This window comes from Sciurus carolinensis, chromosome 2 (assembly GCF_902686445.1).
Source record: "Sciurus carolinensis chromosome 2, mSciCar1.2, whole genome shotgun sequence".
NCBI lineage: Eukaryota > Metazoa > Chordata > Mammalia > Rodentia > Sciuridae > Sciurus > Sciurus carolinensis.
This window is the reverse complement of record NC_062214.1, coordinates 127115949-127138213: the sequence shown is the minus strand read 5'-3', so window position 1 is coordinate 127138213 and position 22265 is coordinate 127115949.

Genomic DNA, 22265 nt, shown 5'->3' with positions numbered 1-22265 from the left:
AGTTTTCAAAATAATAGCTAAGATTTCTTGAGCACTTTATGTATCAGTCCCAGTTGTAAGCACTCCTAAATAATATGGCTTTTAAACCACCCGAGAGGTAGATAGTATTACAGTATCTATTTAAAAGATGAGAAAATAGAGACAGAAAAAGTAAGTAACTTCCCCAAAGTCCCTGAGAAGTAGATAGTAGGGGCAGGATGAAAATCTAGGCAGTTTGACTTGACAGCCCACTCCTGTAACCTTTGTACTATGGACCACAGTGGCCTGGGAAAGAGGGAACCTCACAGTCAGGCTTTCTGCCTGCTCCACTTCTCCATCCCAGTGGGCTCCAGCACAGTCCAGGTGTCACCCTGATGCTTCTACCTGTAATGGGGTAGCAGGGCTGATTTTAGGCCTGGCGAGTAATTGTTTTACCCATAACAATGTTAGAGAATGAGCAGAATATAGCTAGAAAACTCTGCTCTAGTCTTTTCTAGTTCTGGAACCAGCCCTCTCTAGCTCTTACCCTCATTCCCAACACACACACACACACACACGCGTGCGCACACCCCTACATTCTGGTACCCATCACCTTCTGCCTCTCCAAGATCTTTTTATATTTTTGCCATGATATTAGATATATCAAATTTTTGTGTGAAATCTTTTGGCTTGGCCCAAAGGAGGGAGCCTGCCTCTCATTAGGTCATCACCGAGGCAGGAAACATCTGTATAAGTAACTTCCAGGTTTCACTAACTGAAACCCAAAGAACATCTAGGTCCGTGAGTGCTAACCCCTGCTCTTTGCCAGATATTTCCTTCTGGCTCATATTCAATTTCCAAACTCAACACAGGAGTTTCTATTATTTTATCAGTCTTTAAAATGTGTTGGCATACTGCCAAAGTTGATCTCAACACACATTCACAAATATATAATTCAAAGCTAAACTTAACTTTATAATGGATGACACTTCTGAGTCTTTCTACCACTGCACCAGATTGCTGACTTTCTGCTGGTTAACCACTGATATTTAACCATTTTTATTGCTTTTTCCTAAATAATGCAGGCTTCTAGATCTCTTTCTAGCCACCTTTAACAGAGCACCAAGCTTCGTATTAATAACGACGGTCCTTCTACACATGCCCTTAGGGGCCAGGATAGGCCTACTGCTCTCATTCTCGCTCCTTACCTGAATTGCAGCCATCCTTTCAAGTTCGGTTCAAATGCTCTTACCTCCAGGAAGTCTTCCCCTCATTGCTCAGCCCAAGGGAATCTCTCTGAACTTTGCACAGAGACTACAAAGGCCTCACATGTAGGGTTTGTTCTCCTTTTTTCTGTGTCTGCATTCAGGTTCTCTAAGTTGTCTACCTATAGTCCCTAGCAACCCTAACCCAAAACCAGAGGTCAAGACATTTGCCTTCTGATTTTCCTCCTACTCTACAGACACCCTCTTTCTTTTCCAATTTATTCTAGTATATGTAATAGTTTAGATATAAAAATAAACTTTTCCACAGAGTTACAGACATGAGTTATATGTGCCAATCCTGGGTCTTTTACCATTTAGTTTCATGACTTTGAACCAGTTAATTTTTTCTCTGATTCCTATTTTCCTTACCTAAAAGGAAGGGGCCTGGACTAGGTGACTTTTAAGGCTACATCTATATATTACTCAGATTGTAAATATCTTTAGGTATGAGCCCCCATATCTTGATTTTTTTATTCATCTATCTACCTACACATTTATTTGTGGCTCCTGCATCACTGTGAGCAAATATTGGTGCTTAGTATTGTTGGGCTAATTGAGGAATCAGTGATTATCTTAGATGATTTTGTAGTCTTATTTGCTCTATAGGTGGACCCCAATCCCATTGGATTGACATCATGGGCATTTTCAGAAAGGATCTCTGGAAACAGAAGCTACATTACTTAGCTAACCCTATTCTTTTTAAGGAGAGCTCAAGTTTCCAATGACTCATTTGTGCTCCCCTGAGAAGTGCTGGGAGAGAAAGCAGGTCCAGTGTGTCTTTCAATCAAGGGACAGCACATATTTCTCTCAGGTCCCCCAGAGGCCTCAGAATTGGGTTTTGTTTCTGTCCCTTTCAGCCTCCAGGTAGCTATAGTAGATTAATCTGGATATGCCGTAGGTTGTGTTCCCCATATCTGAATTACATAATTCCTGTTTTCCAAATATTGGAGTTAAAACACTAAAAAAAAAAAAAAATCAATTCCATTCAAGGTATGCCTTGTCTTATGGCAGGGGTCTTTCTGGGAGTTATCCCATGCTTGAATGTGAATGAGGTGGGGGTGGTAAAGGCAGAAACTGGCTCCCCACAGAGGTCGGCACTCTGGTCTCAGAGGACTGACTCCTGCTGAATTCTGCAGAGAAGTGAAGCAGCTTCAAATACAGAAGCCCAGATCCCCCTGTGGGTTTCTGAAAACGCTGTGACAAGGAACAGCTGGTTGTTTGAAGTTAGCCAAAAAGAAAGTTGGAGGCCCAGGGTCACCCCAACCAGTAACTATGTGACTTCTCCCCTGACCTGGGGCTTCTAAGGGAGATTTCAGGTCAAAATCCTTACAGCTTACTTCCATGAGGGACCCGGTGGAGGGACTGACTCTCTGCTGTCACATCAGTTAAAACCCAGTCAAGCAGTGGGATTTCTCTGTATTTTGTTCTATTATTAGAATCCAATTACCATCTGGTGGTGTGCTATAGGGAAGTGCTATTCTTCTGCGTCAGCAAACACAGTACAGCAGTTTGGTGAGCAAGCTAGAGCTTTCAGAGGGTAGAGCAAAAAGTAGAGAAATAATTTTATTTCTGCCCAAAGAATCTCATGCCCATTGGAATTCCTCTGCTTCCAGATATAGTTCTTGAGCTATAGTTCGTGACCTTATAAAGGGAAGACCCTATTCTGGTGTCATGGTGACCTCTAAGATGTGAAGACTTCTGCCCATGCCTGAGCCCATGCATTCAGGGCACACACACGGTGCCCCCTGACTTTCCCTCCTGAATGCAGCCCCGCAACCACAGGACAGCCAGGCCTTCCTCGTGAGGCAAGAAACTGCTACTTCTTTCTTCAGAACTGCTCTCTGAAGCAAGACCATACCAGCCGCTGGCCCTGATTCCCGTCCTCTTCCCTTTTCTTGACTTGTGTCACCATGGTGAGGAAAGCCACAGGCTGCTTCATGGTAAGCAGTTTGATGGATGTGGAAATGGTCTGAGGTTTGTTTGATGGATATAAATAGCTTGATGGATGTTTACCCCAAAGGTTCTCTTGGCAACCTCCAGAGGAGACTTATTCTACCAAGGCTGGAAAGAAATTATGCTTAGCATCTCTTTTAGACAATCTGAAAGTTCTTGGAATAATTTAAGGAATTGGAATTAAGAGAAGTATTGCTAAAGTAATGGTGGAGGAGGGACTTGGAGAGAGCATGTCCAGTGTATCTTCGACTAAGGGACAGCCTCTATTTATTTCAGATCTTCTAGAGGCCTCAGAATTGGATTTGTTTCTGTTTCTTTCAGCTACTGAAGTTCCTACTTGACTCTTTGATTTGCTCTGTTCTGTCTCTTTATTCCCAGTAGGTACACCAGTCATTGCAATGTAAAGACATTGGGAAAGGTCAGAAGCAGGCTCCTGAATCCTGAATCCTGTATTCAGTGGGCTGCCTCCAACCCCATGCTGTCCCTTTGTGGCCAGAGGTTCCTTTGTCTAGATTAGAGATCTAGAGCCTGAAGCAAAGCAGAAGAACAAAGCTTTACCCTGTTACTTCCTTTTAGGGCCACACCTAAATCTCAGACCTCTTTTTTTTCTTTTATAATACTTTCATTGGTGCATTACAATTAAATGTAGTAGTGGGATTCACTATGCCCCATTTATAAATGAACATAACAATTTGATCACTCTCATTCCCCAATACCTTCCCTCGCCCTCCTCCCTCTCCCGATCTGTTTGCTCTACTCTACTTATCTCCCTTTTACTATTATTGCTATTATTATTATTTTAGTGCATCATAATTATGTCTATGTAAACAGTTCTTTGTAGAATGCTCATACATGGACACTGCATGATCTGCTAGATTTCACTCTCCAATACTTCCCCACGCCTTCTCCTCCCTCTCTCCCTCCCTCTCAATCCCTTTCCTCCTTGGTCTCCCTTCTATTTTGTGAGATACTTTTTTCACCTTCTTTCTCTCTCCATGTGTCCTCCCCTGCTTCTACATAGGAGAGAAAACATTCAACCTTTGACTGAGTCTGGCTCATTTCACTTAGCATGATTTTCTCTAGTTCCATTCATTTACGAGCAAATGGCACAACTTTATTCTTCTTTATGGTGAGTAATACTCCATTGTGTGTATACGCCATGTCTTCTTTTTCCATTCATCTTTTGACAGGTACCTAGGCTAGTTCCATTATTTGACTATTGTGAATTGTGCTGCTATAAGCATTGGTATACATGTATCATAATAGTATGCTGATTTTAGGGCTTTTTGGATAAATACCAAGGAATGGAATAGCTGAGTCATATGGTAGTTCCATTCCCAGAAATCTCAACACTGCTTTCCAAAGTGATTATTATATTATTTGCCATCCCACCAACAATGTATAAGTGTACCTTTTCCTCACATCCTCACCAGCATTTATTGTTATTTGCATTCTAGATGATGGCCATTATTAGTGGAGTGAGAAGAAATATCAGTGCAGTTTTAATTTGCATTTCCCTTATTGCTAAGGAAGTTGACTGTTTCTTCATGTATTTGTTGACCATTTGTATTTCTTTTTTTGAGAAATGCCCTGATTAGATCTTCTGCCCATTTACTGATTGGGTATATTTTTTTTCATTGTTGTTGTTGTTGTTTTGGGGTTTTTGGGGTGAATATTAAGTTTCTTAAGTTCTTTATATATCCTAGACATTAATCCCTTGTCAGAGAGTTGTTGGCAATAATTTTCTCCCATTTTTTAAGCTGTCTCTTAATTGTTTCTTTTGCTGTGCAGAAGCCTTTTAATTTGATGCCATCTACTTATTGATTCTTGGTTTTACTTTTGGAACTTTGGGAGTCTTACTAAGGTAGTCAGTTCCTGTGCCAGTATATTGGAGTGTTGACCTTGTGTTTTAGCAGTTGCAGCGTTTCTGGTCTAATTCCTAGGTCTTTGATCCACTTCGAGTTGATTGTTGCGCAGGGTAAGAGAAAGGGATCTATTTTTATTCTAAATAGGAATATTCAATTTCCCAGAACCATGGGTTCAGAAAACTATCTTTTCTGTATGCATGTTTTTGTCACCTTTGTCAAGGATCAGATGACTGTCTCCATGTGAATTTGTCTCTCCTGATCCTCTTTATCCCACCTTTCCTACTCACAAGCCAGAAGCAGCATCTACAAGAGAGAGAAGGCACTGTACTTTCCTTCCCATGTCTAGAGCAGAGATGGCAGGAGGTCACCTACACAGGTGTTCAGGCAGGGCAGCAACCTCAGATTATCAGATTTTTACCTGGGACATTGTGACATATTTAAGAGTTCTTTTCCCCCTCTTTTACTTGCATTTGAAATAGTGCTATCTAATATATCCAGGAATTTCAGGAGCCCATAACATGGTTCAAAAGAATCATAAATTTTTATCCTTCTTCTATTGGTAGGTTTATAGCTAGACCAAACAAAAATAGGTGTGAATTTTCCCTCAGAATCCTCCATCTCCCTATTTTTGTCCTTGTCCACTCTTCTCATCACCAGGTTTCCCTAGTGCATAAGATCTTCTGGTGCCTGTCCCGATATTAAGTCCCGCTCCCAGAAATATCATTAACCTGTAATGCTGCTACATAAGCAACGGTACCTCAGGTCAGCGAAGCACAGTACTGAACACAGACTAAGTATTAGGAGTATTACCTATTGTCTCAATCATTCTACAAGTTCGGTAATATTATTGTTCTCATTTAATAGATTAGAGAAGTGAGAATCACAGGCATCAATCAACTTGTGTAGTTACATGTTTGGCAAGAAACAGAACTGGGATTTGAACTCAAGTCTTTGAACCCCAAATTTCATGTTCTTTCAAAACATCATGCTGCTTCTCAAGGAAGGAAGGGAGGAAGGAAGGAAAGAGAGAGAGAGAGAGAGAGAGAGAGAGAGAGAGAGAGAGAGAAGAAAGAAAGAAAGAAAGAAAGAAAGAAAGAAAGAAAGAAAGAAAGAAAGAAAGAAAGAAAGAAAGGAAGGAAGAAGGAAGGAAGGAAGGAAGGAAGGAAGGAAGGAAGGAAGGAAAGAAGGAAGATAGATCACTCACTTCTAGGCAGGGAGAGCTCAAAATGAACAACAGAATTTCAGACTGTTCTGATGCAAATGCACACACAGCCAACACTTGAGCAAGAGATCTGCAGGGCAAGAGCATTATGCCCAGACTCAAAGCAAACAACTGAAATGAAAGGAAGGCAGCCGAGGTTACCACCTTGTGAAGGAAAAAAAAATGCCCCATCAGAATTTGCAGTAAGCATAGTAAATCTCTTTTAATTAAAGAATTGTACACTGAATTTTTTTTTTTTTTTTTTTTTTTTTTTTTTTTTTTTTTTTTTTTTTTGTACCCAGGACTGAACCCAGGGCACTTAACCACTGAACCACATCTCCAGACCTTTTTATTTTTTATTTTGAGACAGGATCTCAATAAGTTGCTTAGGGTCTTGCTAAGTTGCTGAGGTTGGCTTTGAAATTGTGATCCTCTTGCCTCAGCCTCCCAAAACACTGGGAATACAGATTTATGCCATCATGCCCAGCCGACACTGAATCTTTTGAAGAGCTAAACTTCTGCTTAAAAAAAAAAAAAAAGGATGACACATCAACACATAAAGGTAAGGTGGTAAAGAAGCAAGACCCAGATGCTTTATCTGGATACTCCAGATAAAGAGCTATTGCCTGCTTTCTGTTAGGAGGGATTGGTAGTCAAAATAGTTGAAATACTGATCTGTGTAATCCAATAATTCCATTTAAGATTATCCACTTTGATAGTTCACTTTTTTAAAAATCTTGGTTTAATTTTAAGAATCCCAATACAACAGTGTTGGGGTCATGTACTCTGGTGGAGTCTGCCAATCAGGGGTTGCTTGCAATGCTCAGAGAGGACCATTATCCCTGCCCGTCTGCACTGTCACACACCTCAGACAGAAGATTAGGAGTTGGAGCAAGGTAGGAAAACTTTTGTGATGATTTCCCTAGATGGAGTCTATGTTAAAGAATCATGATGACCAGTTCTCTTGTTCTTGACAGGGATGGTGTAAGGACCATACTTACATAGGAATGATGCATAACCTTCCAGGTATTTTTTATAACAAGGGAGTTAGTCAAAATAATTCCTTTTTGGTCAACCTCTGGGTAGTATTTCTTTTAGGGGGAGGAAATTGCATACATTTTATTTAGGTCACTCAAGTTAAATGAATTGGGCAATAAAGAATTTGTTAAATACCTTTCTCCACTGGGCAATGTGCTAGGTGCTGTTTTTATTAAAGACTAATTGGGCATTTAGTTGACTGGGGAATACTAATTGCTCTGAAATGTGAGCTGTTTTGAATAATAGTTATCAGTTTAATAAGGATTTACTCTGCAGACTTTATGGGCACAGAGGGAAAAGCTTTCAGAAAAAGACTTAAGCTTATAGGGCCCATGCAATTCCAGTAGATGACGTTTTCCCAGTAGTCCTTGGAAATGGATGCCCCTTTTCCCCATAGGAGTAATAGGGCCTCAGCTTGTTATTAACCAGAAAGAAAGAAAATGTTCTGAAAATCCAACAATTGACCAATCTGATCTTTTCAGGGTATAGTTAGCTTAAGATCTGTCCTCTCAGACTAAGGGCGGGAGAAAAGCAAGACTATTCAGTTAGGCTTAGTGAATGCTCCCTGAATATTTACATAAAGGATAAATAAGTCAAGGTAAGAACTTGTTTTTCTAGGCATTCTGCAAAATAATACAATTGCTAGAGAAAGAACAGGAAGTTAAGAAAAGAAAGGTTTTTATTCTGTCAGTTGAAAATGAAAGAAAGTATGGAGCAAAGAAATGAAAAATGGGACAAAAAACATTTTTTTATCTTGTTTCCATATGACCAAGAAGCAAAGCAAGACAATTTGGTGATAAAAGTAAAGACTGTTTCCCTTATCTCTACCCAATGAGACCACCCAAATTTAAGGCTCAGCTCGAAACTTTTCTCAGAAGCCTTCGCTGCTCCCTGCAACAAAAAGAATTTTCCCAACCCTGGCTTCCACAAGCATATGCCTCCCTCAATGCACCTCTTCCAGAAAGCATTACACTGAACTGATGTATGGACGTCCATTGCATCCCGCCTGCACAGCATGCTCCTGCAGGGCCGGCTCCTGTCTTACCCTTCTTTCTCCACAGTGCTTTGTAAATAGCATGGACTCAGAACAGACCTTTTCAATGACTGCATGTACAATAAAGCAAATAAATTTTCTTTAAATTTAGAATATTGAATGATTTTCTATATCACAGAGAAAATGGATTCCAGCAGAAAATTTTAGATCTTTTTGGAGCTGGCATAACAATTTTTTGACTGTCTCAAAAATATCTTTTTGTGTTTGAATCATCATCCTAATGAGGTCACATATTGCGTTTCTTATATCATGTCTGTCTCTTAATCCATCCCTCTTTTTGTCCCGGGGAATAGTCCACATTCTAGATTTCATAGATCACTTCCTCTTGGTATTGTCTAATTTGTATCTCCATCTTGTATTTCCTACACACTGGTATACTCTAGAAACTAGAGTAGATTCAAGTAAAATATAATTAGCAAGAAAACATCGTAAGTGATACTGGGTCTTACTAGTACATTGCATCCTTATCATCTTGTTGTAAGTGATATAAAGATTGATCCAATTTTGATTCTCATTATAAAATTCCCCATCAAGTTTTATCATCATGACAGCAGCCACAAGGGCCGTCATTCAGGTCCTTTATTTAATTTGAGGTTGCAAATGCCTGATGTTCCATTCTATGCTTCCTTCTGCATTTATTACTATAGTTCTTCTATAAGGAAGTACTTTCCCCTAACCAATATCTGGTGATGATGATTCAAACACAAAAAGATATTTTTGAGACAGTCAAAAAATTGTTATGCCAGCTCCAAAAAGATCTAAAATTTTCTGCTGGAATCCATTTTCTCTGTGATATAGAAAATCATTCAATATTCTAAATTTAAAGAAAATTTATTTGCTTTATTGTACATGCAGTCATTGAAAAGGTCTGTTCTGAGTCCATGCTATTTACAAAGCACTGTGGAGAAAGAAGGGTAAGACAGGAGCCGGCCCTGCAGGAGCATGCTGTGCAGGCGGGATGCAATGGACATCCATACATCAGTTCAGTGTAATACTTTCTGGAAGAGGTGCATTGAGGGAGGCATATGCTTGTGGAAGCCAGGGTTGGGAAAATTCTTTTTGTTGCAGGGAGCAGCGAAGGCTTCTGAGAAAAATTTCCCGTTTTATACAGTTTAAACTGTTTACACACACAGAAGAAATATTTAATCTTTTCTTTAATCTATCAATTCCCAGAATAATAAGTTAATATAATAGCAAAATCCAATGGTGACTGATAAGATGTTTATTTGAGAGTATTATCATAAATTCATGAATTTTTATATATTGGAGAGTGTTCCAAACAATTGTATTCATTATTCTTTTTGATGCTCAAATTATTTCATCCTAGACCAGTAGGAGCCTCAAATTGATTTCTGTGTAATTTTATCCATAACTATTTACTTTGAAAAATTTCAGAGATACAGAAAAGTTTAAAGAATAATATAATGAACTTCCAAATACCAACAAAGATTGGTAACATTTTGATTCTTTTGCTTTAATGTTCTTTGTGCTGAACCCTTTAAAAGTAAGTTGCAGTCCTCATGAACTTTAAATATTTCAGCTCATGTGTTTTAATAAGAAAAGTATCTTATAAAACCATAGTATTATTATTTTAGCTAAGAAAATTTCAGATGACAAAATGTCTAATATCGCCTGAAACCTTTTCAGTTCATATTGATATTTCTGAATTGTCCTCAAAATAGCTTTTATAACTCCTTTTTTTCCTGCTATTCAGCATCTTGTCAATTTCCCATATTGCATTTGGTTGTTACCTCCTTTTGGACCTTTCAGTAGGAATGGGAATAGGAAAATAATTGTTTTCTTATTTGTTTTTCTATAATAACAATAACTTTTAGAAGGCCCAGTCCAATTGAAATCCTGACTGGAGGTTTGGCTAAAAGTCTCCTCAGATAGTCACTTAACCTATAGTTCTAGCCTCTGTTTCTTCTAATCTAGAAAATAGATATAAAGTAATGTTATCAATAGAAATATAAGTACATGACTATTAAATTTTCTAAGCCTCACATAAAAAGGAAAAATAGAAATGCATTCTACTGCCATGTACAACAAATTAGAACAAATACAAATTTTATTTAAAAAAAAAGAATATCTCTATTAGGAGGAATCTCAATCCTCTCACCCTCACTTTATGACTTAGATGCAAATTCCAGGCTATGATCATTTCCCCCACACATATTTTAACATATTTTCTGAATATAAGGACTTATTTTAAAAATAGCAAAATTATTGTAACTAAAATGATAGCAATATTACCAGAATATAATGAAATATCCAGTGTTCAAATTACCTACATTGTGTCATATAACTTTCCATGTGCATTTGATTCCAAATCCAAAAAAGCCCCATATATTGCAGTGGTTCATATATATTTCAAATTATTCTTAAGGTGTAAGTTTTCTCCCATCTCTTTCTTTTCCCTCCAGTTTATATGTTGAGGAACCCTGGATCATTTGTCCCATACAGGTTTTCTTAGTATTGGTTTGCTGGTTGCATCCCCATGGTGCCATTTACCCCACACTGGCTTCCTCTGTCACTTCCTATTCTGGGGCTCTTTTTGGTCTCAGTGTGACATACAGCCTCACTCAACTCCAAAAAGGGCACACTTAGGATTGAAAATCACTTAGAAAGATACAAGGGCAAGAATTGCCACATGCCAGCACAGGGCATTTTTCTTGAGTGGGAGTCCTAGCAGCTATCCACAGATTATTCTTTGACCCCTCAAGGGGCAGCTCATGTACAGGAGAGTGAGATCAGATGGGAAGTGTGGGATACATCGCTGGCCTAGAAACTCCGTGTCCCCACAGGAACCAATATCTCTTCCAGCGTCAACAGACATAGCTCCTAAGGATTGGTAAGACATCTAGTACCAAAATTGCCACATTCAGGAAAGCCCATAGCTGTGAACAGTCTATTTATAGTCCTCCCTGTCCAGATGAAGTTCACCAGTGAGGACTCAGTTCTACGTAAGCAAGGTCCATTTTTCAAAGAAACAGCTAAAACAAGATCCAGTCTTACAAAGGGGAGAAGAAATGCTGTTGTTCATCCTTTACTCTTCTCTGCATTTCACATAAATTGATAGTTAGATCTACAGGTTGGGTCAGATTCAGATTCACTGTTTGCCAAAACCACTTCATAAGTTATTTTTGTATTTCTAATAAGAAACAAATAATGTAGATTTGTCCTGTTTTGTAATGTTAGCAGCCATTGACTATCAGTGCCCAGAGTTATTAATTCATTAGGACTTGCAGAAGGTGATATTCTATCATTCCTTTTCTATTTATTAACTGCCATACTTCCATAAAGAAAAATTTCCCTTCGGCAAGTACTTAGTTACCATGAGGTAGGCTGAATTCATAGGAGAAAAGCAAGATAAATGTCCGATTCTTCCTTTTATTTTCCATTTATCATAATAATGAATTAATCTTCTAGCATCCTTCAAAATAATAAATGAGGGAGCTGCTCAGCAAGAAGTAAAGAACAAAAGCACAAAGGGATATACAGCAGCCAGTGGGGAATGCATGAAAAAAGGGTAACAAATGGGTACATCTTCCTGAAAGGAGAAAAATGAGAATCATATGGACTACTTTGCTAAATTCTGGGCAAATAAATGTTAAAACTTGGATGAGATGGTTTATTCTCTAAGAAAATAAAACTTACCCAGAAGATCAGAAAAAGCATTCCCCAAATGGCAACAGTCCCAAATAGCTTCACAGGAGAATTCTACTCAGTCCTTGAAAACAAATCAAACAAACAAACAAACAAAAAAAGATAATCTTAATACTATTACAATTACTCCAGAACATCAGAACAAAAGAGAAAACTTTCTAAGTATGTTTATGATTTGAATATAATCTTGATATCCATACCTGACAATGGTCAGGGGAAAAAAGTATGGTTTCACTTATGAATATCAATTGCCAGATTCCCAAAACAATATTTGTAAACAGATCTAGTGCACAATTAAAAGAAGAACACATTATTTTCTAGTCAAGGTTCTTCAGAGAAACAGAGCCAATAGGATGCCCTTGGCATACCCAAGACACAGCAGTGTGCATGGTATATATCCTCATGTTATCATTGGGTCAAACTGGAATAAAATTAAAAATATATATTGGTGCTAGATTGAAAAAATATATGCTGTGTAGATAAATGAGCAACAAATAATAGTGGATCAGGTGGTCGCATGGTTCTGAGCTGAGGAAGAGGAACTAGAGACATTTTACACATGTGCACATGTGCTCACACATATAAACATATATATATGTAATTTTTAAATCATATACTGTATTATCATATTAGTCAGAGTTCAACAGAGAAGTAGAACAATAATATTCTGAAGAATTGACTCAATTATGGAGGCTGCAAGTTGGAGATCCAGCAAAGCTGGTGGTGTAGTTCCAGTTCAAGTTGGAAGACCTGACAAACAGAAAAGTCAATGGTCTAAGACCAGGTTGGAATCTGAAGGCCCCAGAAACAGAAGCATTGATGCCCAAGGGGACAGGAGAAGAGGGATGTCCCAGTTCAAGAGACAGAGCAAATTCAACCTTCCTTTCTCTTTTTGTTCTATTCAGGCCCTCAACAGGTTGGACAAGGTCCACTCTCGTCACTCAGTCCACCCATTCGAATGCTGAGCTTTTCCCCAAACACCCCAATGGTCACACCCAGAGATAATATTTTGCCATGGGCATCCCTTATCCTGATCAAGTTGATGCACAAAATTAACCATAATTTTCTATTAAAATAATAGTGAAAAGGAAAATAGGACAGATATGGGGAACCCCTGTCTTAGTTTTGTTTGCATCACTGTGACAAAAATACTCAGCAAGAACAACTTAGAGGAGAGGAATTTATTTGGGGATCATGGTTCAGAAATTTAGTCCACGGTCAGTTGACACCATTGCTCTGGGCCCAAGGTGAGATAGCACATCATGGCAGAGGGCATAGCAGAGGGAAGCTGCTAGGGACATGGCAACCTGGAAGCAGAGAGAGAAAGGGAAGAGAAAGAGAAGAATCCTTCTAGGGCACACACCCAGTGACCCATCTCCTCTAGACATACTCCACCTGCCTACAGTTTCTAGTCACTCAGTCAATTCAAACTAGGATGGACTGATTAGGTTATAGCTCTCACAGTTCAACCATATGAGGTAAACTTCAAACATTCCCGCATCAACACTGGAGCTTTGGGGGGACACCTCATACCCAAACCACAACACCCACCAATAACATGTTTGAGGGAATGCTCGCTAATTTTCTTAGTGATTTTATGAATTTGCCATTTTATCATATCTTACAAAAGGAAGAAATAAAATTCATGAACTCTAACATCTGCTCTTAAGGATCATCTGTAAGTATTTCTTTGGATAAAATCACATGTGCTGTAGTTGAATTTTATCACTAAATATTCTGATGATTCTGAATAGAGCATCTATTTGCCTCATTTGTCTCAGTTCCAGTCAGACTACATGCTGCATAATGCATCGAAGTTACATTTATTTATAGCCTATTAGTCACACAAGCTCTTTGCAGAGATGCTAGAAGAACTTTTTAGAAAATTGGGAAATAAATTTTAGGTCCAATTTTCATCCCCCATATATGCCTGTAACAGTGGGATATTCTAAGATCATTTTCAACTGTTGTCTCTGTAATCAGAATCATTAATGTACCAGTTCTAAAAGCAGAGGACAAATGATTATATTTTACATACAGGTCAAATGATTTTATTTTACATAAGAATCTATGGGTAAAGAGGATTTGAGCAACCCCCAACTAAAGACCAGAAGTCTTCCCAAAGGTCCTATTATTAAGTCTATCATATATATTCTAGAGGAGAAATAGTTGAGAACTTTGAAGTAGCCCCTTAATGACCTTGGAAATTGCTGTTATTAAATATCAAGAAAAAGCATTAAACAAGTTATGCAAATGCATTAAACAGGTTATACAAATGATCACTTGAGTAACTTCTCTTCCTCTTCCCTCCCCACTGTAGCATGGGGAGTATTCCTAAATGTTCTAGAACAAAAGGTGATAACACAGAACACTATAGACAGTGGGATTTATGGCAGCCCAAAATTCTCTTGTCTTGATGTCCTGCATTTCAAGGAGAGAATCATGCCTGAGCCAGTTGGGTATAGAGCAGACAACAGAAACTGGTGGGAAAGGAAGTAACTTTGCTAAGGTTCTAGGGAGTCAGGGCCAGAAAAATACCTGTGGTAATCCCATCCATGGATTTTTTTTAATTTGGGATATTCTATTTTCATCTCCTAGAGTTTTCATTTGACTCTTTTATACCTTATACATTTTCCCCATTATATTCAGGTTTTCCTCCAAACTCTATAGGATATATGATAAGCAAATCTATGGTCTTTGTGTATTCAATCATCTCGCTATTTCTGGGTCTCTGATTTTTCTCACCAACAGCCTGACCATGATGGCAACCTGATTTGGGGCTTCTTTACCTTCAGAACTTATGAAAAACAAGTTGTTTTAGCCACCCAGTCTATGGAAACCTGTTACAGCAGCCCACACTGACTAATACTCAGGATGTTGTGTCCATGACCCTGGAGAGGTCACCCCCAGGCACCTGAGTTCTTCCAGAGTTGTGGGGGATGAGGAGGTTGGTTCTGCAGAGTTGAGAAAATTTTTAACTCTCAAGTTTTTCATCTTTATAAGAGGGAAAGACCAAAATTAAATAATATTGCATATTTCTCATGCTTAAAGTCTATAATCCTTCCCTGAAAATCATATATTCAGCAAGAAAATTCCAATTCAATGACTCTTTCTTATCATTTTAAATAAAAAATTTATCATAATACTTTCTACCCAAAACCAAGATAAATATTCACTTCCCTAAAACATGATTGAAACTTCCATATTGTAAGTAACAAACCCCCAGGTTAGAATGGGAAATACTTAAAACAGCACTCCCAGAAATCAGTAGGATAGGTAATTATATCTCCAATCCATCAACAAGGTGGTTAACTTTGGTGTTTTGTGTAACAGTGACTTGTCCTCTCAGTGCCCACAAAGGCCTTATGGATATGGGTGAGTTCTCTAAGCATCTGCACATGGGATCCCAGTGTCCTACCAAGGATGTTCAAAGCATTAACTCAACACTTCTCCTTCATGTCTTAAACATGGTGCATTTTATTAAAGTCTCTGTATTTAAAAAAATGTGTTTGTGAATTATGATTATACTTAAATGGTGGAATTTGTTATTTGATTTAAATATTTAACATGTAAACATCAGTTAAAAAACTATTAATAAATATGTGGTTTTCAAAGTTTGGATAGTAAATTCAAGAGAGAAATTTCTACAGGGAAATTGGTAACTGAGATATTCAGAATAGGCCTATATGCATGCTAGCTCTATAAAATGAAAGCGCATACCAAAACAATTTTTACCAGGTATCTAAAGAACATCACCTAAGGCATTTAAGAGAAGGAAAATCAGGTAAAGCAACCAAGCTGAAGAATATTAATAGAATAGCAACAGCAGTAGTTTCTGATATCTGATTAGTGATTTTCAATTTACAAAGCACTTCCCAGCACATTATCTTCTGACTGCCATGAAATTCCTATGAGGCAGGAGAGATGTTTTTCTTATTTCTTCTTTGTTTCTGAGGAAGCTAAGGTTTAGCTAAGGTAAACTACCAGCCTAAAGTCACACGAACAGCCTCAGAGGCAGATGTGTGACCCTAAGGTGGTTCACATTTATCCTTAAATTACAATTTGGACTACAGTCACCTGCAGAGTCCCTCTCTTCTCCTACTGCAGCCAGCAGTGAATACCCCATTGACTCTGAGAGCCAGGAACCTGCATCTTCCTCCATCTCTAGTGACTACCTTTGGCAATGGTGTCTGGTTGAGTATGGTCCATTGGTCTCAAGTTCAGAAAGAGATCTCTTTACCAAGGAGGAGAATATGTGACAGTTATAAGCACAGAGGTCTGATCCCCAACAAAACCATAGGTTGACCTTCCTCTCCACTGTGTTCCCCCAAGATCTTCATATGCCATTACCTTCCCAGAACTCTCATGCCAAGGATCCGTCTACCTTTCCCAGACCATGAGTGCCCCTCAATCCCTTATTACTGCTTATGAAGGCACCAAATGATAGGTGTGGATGGAAACATACTAGTAGTATCAGTCAAGATGGGCTACATTATCCTTTGGAAATAAACCCCAAATCTCAGTGGCTAAACACAACCATACTTATCTTTTACTCACACACAGGTCTGATGCAGCTCAGCAGAGGGGTCTCCCAGAGTCACTTTGGACCTCAGACTGACAGAAGCATCACTTCAACCCTGCTCCACAATGACTAGAGCACTGGTAATCTGCTCAGAAGTGACACACATCACTTCCACACATGTTCCTTTGGCCAAAACCAAATATCTGATGGAACTTAACTTTAAATAGGTGGGAGGTATGCTCCCTACTGTGTGCCTGGCAGAAGTAGAATATTGGCAACCAACCTGATGACAACCATGGAGTCCAGTTTCCATCTGATGCTTGAGTCTCTCCAAAGACAGTCCCAAAAATTCTCCAAACTTTTCCCACTCCATAAACAGCTGATTTAATTTGAAGGGAGCTCTCTTTGTTAGAAATAAAAATCTTTAAAAATAAACAAAGTTGACTTACCTGTAACTTCAGCTGTTTAGAATTCATTCATTCCTCAGCATCTCAGGATAAGTCATTAATTTGTTGAATAAGTAAAATATCTTCAAACATTTGAAGAAAGGTATAATGTTAATTTATTTACCCATTTAGCTATGTTAGATTCCTGCCCCAAACAGATCTTGGATATAAGATGCAGTACCTTGTGGTGTGGAGTATGGAATAGGTATTCCCGTAATGTCACTGTGGGAAAAATCCAGTCTCCACATCGAGAAGGTTGGGTTGAAGGAAGATGGTAGGGAAGGCTTTCTAGAGACAGACAGTTGATGTTAGTTAGCACAAGAAGGGAGGGCTTACCCAGAAAATGAGAATATACAAGGAAAAGGAAGTAACTTGTATTAGACAATCTAGGTATGATACTGCATGGTATATTTATGGTACTTTAAGAAGATCAGGCTATCTGGAATATTGGATATCTTTCGGAAAGGGACTTGAGACAAGGTTAGCATCAAATCATGGAGTGCTCTGGGGCTAAGCTGAAGGGTCTGGATCCTGAAATTTTAAGCATAAAATTGACAAGAGCCTATGTACATTTTAGTACCAACCTTCTGGCGGTGGGGGCACAAGAGAACATGAAACACCATCCTGAGTCTTAAAGACCTATTGCAGTGATTCTGAATGGGGCCATGAAGCCAGAGCTAAGGTGGTGATCTTGCAAAGAAGGGACAGACTTGAGAGAAGGAGATGGAATGGATGCACGGTACTTAATTCTAAAATGTGAGGCAGGATGTGGGGATGGGCAAAGACACCTCCCAGTCTTCTGACATGGACAACAACAGGTGGATGATGTAGGGACATTCAAGTAGATTGGTGTGAGAAAATTCTTGTTGAATTTAAGTTGTTCATGTTACCTAATGATATTGCACTAAGCAGTTTGCTGTTTCTATCAAGAGAGGGCTGGCCAAGCTGGACCTGGTGGTGCATGCTTATAATCCCAGAAAATCGGAAGCTGAGACAGGAGGATAGCAAGTTCAAGGTCAGCCTCAGCAACTTAGTGAGACCCTGTTTCAAAATTCAAAATAAAAAAAGCTGGGGATGTGACTCAGTGGTAAAGAACCCCCAGATTAAATCTCCAGTACCAATAAATAAATGAGGGGTTGTGGGGAGAGTGTACTGGTCAGAGATAACAGATTAAGGAACCAACAGTCTGTAAGTAGTTATGAAAGGAACCACGTGTGTGCCTGACACATCAACTATAAATTTTCTACATATGAGAGTGAAAATACACTAACTTAGCAATTTGACATTCCTTTCCAATGGCCAGACTTACTTCCTCTACTGCCCATGGTGCTTTCTTAGAATTAAGGAACCCCAAAAGTTGAAAAACTGAGCAAGTATCTCAGTGAGCCAAGAATTCAGCCACAGGGAAACAGAGAACCAGGAGAAAGAGTTCATTCAAAAATGCAAAGATCTGATGAGTCAACCTCACTCCACAGTGGAGACCAACTCCAGGATAATTCACCTCCTACACCCAAGCTTTCCTCTCTCGCTTGTCTGCAATGAGCAAACTGCCATACACCTACTTTTATTCTATCCTCCAGGATGACCAAATCCTTTATATTAAAGCAGGGTTTACATTTTTCAATCTGGATACATAAATCGATGAGGTTACAGCTTCAGACTGGTACATATTGACATATTCCAGAGACTAAACCTAGGTTAACAATTTTAGAGCTCAAATATTCTTGAAAACTACCCATCATACATTCCCAGATTATTCCCCTAAAGTCTAGAGAGCCAATCTGACTTTTGTAATCAGGATCTAATCTAATCTGTTGTCCTAATTTCATTCTCAGAAAGAAAAACTGAACTTCAGAATTGCAAGCTACCTTGCTATCTCCCTGTTGTATAGTAATAATAGTAATAAAAAGTTTGGTCTTTGTCCTTGGTACCTGGTACAGAGTTTCTAAAAGTCTTTGAATTTCCTGGATATCTTTCGTTTTTCTTAATGAACCGCTTTTAATCATATCTAATTTTTTGCTAATGAGGTAGCTCAGAGTGGAGGGGCTCCGGATAGCTTTAGGATGAAGACTGCTCACCAGAAATGTCAAATGTGTGATTAGAGGATAGGGATTTTCAGCCCCACCCCACCCAAACCTCTGGAGAGGAAGAGGGTTAGAGGTTGGGTTATGAAACTCTGTGACAATGACACCCAGAGAATTTCTGGGTTGGTGGACACATGGATGTGCTTGGAAGGTGGCATGTCCAGAGAAGGCATGGAAGCTGGTCACCACCAACATTCTTCCCCCATACCTTGACATGTCCATCTCTTTCATTTAGCTGTTCTTGAGCTGAATCTTTCATAATAAGCCATTAAGTAAAGTGTTTTCCTGAGTTCTGTGAGTCATTCTAGCAAATTACCAAAAATGGGGTTATGGGAAACCATTTGGGCAGAAATGTGGATAATCTGAGCACCTCATTTGTAGATATCTGAAGTGATGGGGACAGTTTATGTAACTGAGCCCTTAATAATGTGAGGTCTGCACCAACTCCTGGTAGCGTCAGAACGGAATTTAATTATTGGACCCAAATTGATGTCAGAGAATTGGAGAACTGGTATGAAAAAAATCCCATGAGTTTGGTTTGAAATGTGGTATCAGAAAAACCACCATACTTACACCTTTAAGAAAAGTCATAAAATCTTTACTGAGCTCAACAAATATCTCACTATAAAAGCAAACTTTATATGGTGTACCACCATTAAGGAATTATTGGTCATGGCTTGAGAAGATGCTGTCAGCTGGAGGTAAGAAAGGCTGATCAACTGATGTGGACAGAGTGGTAGAAAGAGGCAGGGAGAGCTCTTTCCTCCTGCCAGGGCACTGCAACAGGACCATCCTAGTGCCTCAGGGAGACAGCCCTCTGCTCCACATCTGCCTCTCAGTTGGCTTCTGTTTCTGGGCCCAGTTACTTTAGATTCAGGTGCTATATTTGAATTATCATTTGACCTTGTGTCCTGAGGCTGCTGCCTCTTGGCTCACTCATGACTGCCAGGCTTGCAAGCAACCCCATGACCCTTCCAGATTCACCTTCATGCTACACAAAGCTCCAGGAATCCCCAAGAATCTAGGCATCTGCTTCTCTGAGAAAGGCACTGACAAATAGAGAATTTTGATCATAATAATGAAGGAAACTCATGCTTTATTAGACATTCTTGGAGATATTCAATCTTTGGGGAAAAGAAAGTAGAGGAGAAACGATATGGCTTTCAAAATTTAGAAGGACAGATGAGAGGAAGATGAGAACATGAATCTACTGTTGGACAATTTAAAGAAGCAGATCTATCGAACATCAAAATTGGTCAGAAATTCTGCCCCTTAGAGCAACTTTTCCACATCATTAGAAGGACTTAAGTGTGAGGGAAAGAATTGGACTCTTAGTAATACTGTAAAAGGGGACTGGGTTATCTCCAAAGGCTTTACTCACTCTGGAGTTCTCCTACATGGACTCCAAACACAGGGTTACAATTCTAGACACATAAGTATTTACTCAAAATCATAGAGAATAAAAACATATCTTCAAAATTTCAAATAAATAAAATGAATTTTTAAGTCATGTATCCAGCTTGAGCAAACAAGTTTGAAAACGATAGGAACATTTGAGATGTGAAGAAATTATGAGTACAAGAATTCTTATTATTAAGAATTCTAAGTGCCTAATGAAACTTGATGTGAATCTGTCAAAACTGTAATCAGTTGAATGTGTACTTATAAAAAGCAGTAAGACAAGATGACCCACGTTCAGTTTCTCTAGAAACAGATATGGAAGAGTCATATGGAAGAATGAAATGACAAGAGTCCGGGCTGTCCTGACCATGTCCAATCCTTGAGGCAGAGCCTCCCTCCAGGCTGGCAGGGCAGCTTTCACCTTTCTTATATGTGTTAGGCAAGAAGAAAGGGGAGATTTGTAACCCTCACCAAAAGAACCTCCTTACTAATGCCCGAAATAGTTCTTCCAGGGTCAGCCTTGTGGGAGGAACAGCAAGGAGATGAGGAGGAAGAGAAGGAACCAAGCCCACGAATGCAAGATGACTTCACCATTGTAACAGACTCAGACCTGTTTCCTTTGGTGAAAATGACCTTTTAGCAAGGCAGAGGAGGTTCATCCACTCCGCTCTGCCCTGAATGAATACACACTGTCTGTACATAGTTGTGGGCAATTACAGACTATAATAAAAACAGTGCTCTCATTAAAAAAAAAAAAAATCTATCCTTACTCCTTAAAAGCTCTTGTATGCACTGGACTCACTATCCCAACGTGGTCAGCCTTCAATCTATAGGAGACTCTACCTCTTTTATCATCTTCGCTTCTGTCTTGTGCCCTTGAGATGATGACTCCAGGGAATAATTTAGTTCCAGCGCCCTCTGCTGTTTCTGTAGAAGGCTCCTGAAATTACATTGTGTGCTTACCAAACTTTTTGCTACCAGGAAGTCATTTTATTATTTCATTAGCCCCAGGGACCTCACATTTTGCAATCTATCTTTTTAATAACACTTTACCTATTAAGTAATTATTAGCCTACCAATGTGCATTTATCAGTCATAGAAAACAAACAATCAGAACTTAGGATCAATATGTAATAAACAAGTTTACTACATATAGACTACTTATTTTTAGTCAAACATAAAAAGTTGCTTTTTACCTAGTCTATTGAACCTTATTATGGCTGGGTGCAGTGGCACACACCTGTAATCCAAGTGACTCAGGAGCCTGAGGCAGGAGGACTGTGAGTTCAAAACCAGCCTCAGTAACTTAGCAAGGCCCTAAGCAACTTAGTGAGACCCTGTCTCAAAACAAAATATAAAAAGGGCTGGGGATGTGACTCAGTGATTAAGTGTACCTGGTTCAATCCCCAGTACCAAAAAATAAAACAAAACCTTATTGTGGTTCAATGTGCAATTTTTGTCATGCTTTTTAACATACTGCAAATAACTTAAGGACCCGGTTCCCATTTAGTAATCCAGGGACCCAGGTTTGAAAACATAAAATTAGAATATCTATCTCAATACCTAATTAACAAGCATGTTTCTGAAATATGTTTTACTAGTAAGCACGTACGGGTGATTGCTAAATGCTTTCTGTCACTGGGATGCAAGTCTTCAAATTATTTTGATGCGTAAACTGGTTATATTGTGGCTCAAAAAGTTAACAGATCTTCCAGAGTTGCAAATATTGAAGCTGAATTTTCAAGTGCCAGGTTACTGTCTGTGACAAGCAGCCAAGCAAGGATTGTGATGGTGGTGATTTGTGACCTG